We start from the raw sequence: 2016 nt of genomic DNA on the forward strand, positions 1-2016 counted from the left end.
AAAAAAAAAAAAAGGAGAAAATCACTACGAAGTTAGATAATTAATAGGACTGATGTCCACAGAGCCTGCTTCACCTCCTTCAACCCCCGGTCACATGACCGCTGGTTTACACAGCATTCCCATGGAGACATTCCTCTCACTCCTTCCACAGAGGGAAGACGTTTAGGGCATAAGCGCCGTCCTCTACCCGCCCCCTGTTACATCATGGGCTCCCCCCTCCTTCTTTCTCCTCTTACTTGGACACAGCTGTCTATCACACAGGCGCCGCCCCATAATTAACATCCTGATCATGTGACCGCCCTCCTGGGGCCGTGATAGGCTATCATTCTCCACTTATACCCGGATATACTTTCCTGCAATACAGCGTCTCTCATACCAGCAGCACATGCGTCCAGCCACAGACTAAGGTAATATTTGTAAGAGATCCAGCTCATGTCTTGCTGGTTCTCTACTTTATCACATTGACAGCATTTTCTCATTTTTTGCAGCGCTATTCCTCTGCACCTTCAGTGCTTCTCCTGAACAGCGTGTTCACTCTCCCTGTGGCACACTTGCCTCCCTGGGCAGGACAGACCATTTGGAGAATCACAGGTCACTCTAGCTCTCCCAGACAACATTAGGGCACCACTATTGTACCAACTAGTGCCTTTTTGCTTATGCTTTCTTCTCTTTCAATTTTAGCACCCAGTTGTGGACATTCATGCCTGTCACAAACAATACAGAATAGTTTCCTGAATATATTACAGGTGATTTCACACTTCTTAATACAGTGTTCACCTCACATTCTTTGTCCTCAGGGCTACTCACACCTTCTACATGTTTCAATTGCAGTACAAATTTCTGGACACCCAAACCAATTATTGGATCTACCGGTCCCTGTATAACCCAAGGTGTCAAACCCGTGGGTCTGGTGATTTCCTACATGAATGGGTAATTCTGTTCACATTACGTGCATCTCCTCAGCCTATCTCAGTACACACATTTATATTCTTTTTTTATCATCCTCAGTGTCCTTTCATCCTCAGTAGCTGCTGCTCCCCAGATGTCTGTTTCCCCACATTATTAATGAATATACCCAGGTATTAATTGACTGTTTTGGATTTTTTCTCCTTCCTCATTCACATAACATCGCCCAATATGTTTATTTTTATGTGCCATAGTGACTCACCATCTTCTCCTTTTTTTTTTTTTCCAGTACTGAATAGTGCCTACTTATGACAGCAGTTCTTTAATAATAATATATGGAATTTTCCATTACAGTTCCTCTCAGGTACCTGTCTTGGCACTCATTCCAGTCGGCTATTACCTCTCATGTGGTATTGCACATCCAGTAGCACCAGCCGACCACGAATCTCACTGTATCCTTTATTTACCAGTGTCACACTTGTTGTTTGTTTTCAACCTCCTAGGGCACGTCTTTTACATATGTTCCTTACATACCATCACAGCACGGACTCTCTATCACTGCCCATGGAACCTGTGGAGTTTCACTAAGCTCACTTGAACCTTGTCTCAGGATTCGCTATTTCAGTATTTATCTAGTCATCGACCTTTCGTCTAAACTTTACATGACGTTCATACGGTCATTATCAGCATCCTGTTGCTCAGATATTTGTTATATACTTATTTGTTCACTAACCATACTGTCTTGTCTTCTTGTAAACTCATTCTAGTTAAAACCAACTGTGAAAAAATTCTGTTTCTGATGAAGGTCAATTGTATGGCCGAAAACGTTTAAAGAAGTAAAAGAAGTATATTTAACTGGATGCCTTTTACAATAAAGGAACTGTCAAATCAATTTTTCTTTTGAGTGCCAAGTTTTTGTACTACAAAAAAAAAGTATTTAGTCGGCCACCAATTGTGCAAGTTCTCCAACTTAAAAAGATGAGAGAGGCCTGTAATTGACATCATAGGTAGACCACAACTATGAGAGTCAAAATGAGAAAACAAATCCAGAAAATCAACTTGTCTGATCTGAAAAGACTTATTTATTAAATTAAAGTATTTGGTCATTAA

General features: G+C 41.2%; 1 long non-coding RNA gene across 3 annotated transcripts; it reads left to right on the forward strand.

Moving 5' to 3' along the window:
* The first annotated feature begins 344 nt into the window (after positions 1-344).
* Positions 345-1798, forward strand: LOC141095136 (uncharacterized). 3 transcript variants are annotated; one of them, XR_012233315.1, is made up of 6 exons: positions 345-407; positions 489-746; positions 832-930; positions 1009-1079; positions 1261-1358; positions 1449-1798. It is a non-coding gene; the product is annotated as an uncharacterized lncRNA (long non-coding RNA). The 3 variants fall into 3 exon arrangements; XR_012233316.1 differs by having other exon boundaries at positions 489-591; positions 682-930; XR_012233314.1 differs by having other exon boundaries at positions 489-930.
* The last annotated feature ends 218 nt before the right edge of the window (positions 1799-2016 follow it).

This window comes from Dendrobates tinctorius, unplaced genomic scaffold (assembly GCF_039654945.1).
Source record: "Dendrobates tinctorius isolate UK_male_01 unplaced genomic scaffold, ASM3965494v1 ptg000067l, whole genome shotgun sequence".
In the NCBI taxonomy this organism is placed as follows: Eukaryota; Metazoa; Chordata; class Amphibia; order Anura; family Dendrobatidae; genus Dendrobates; species Dendrobates tinctorius.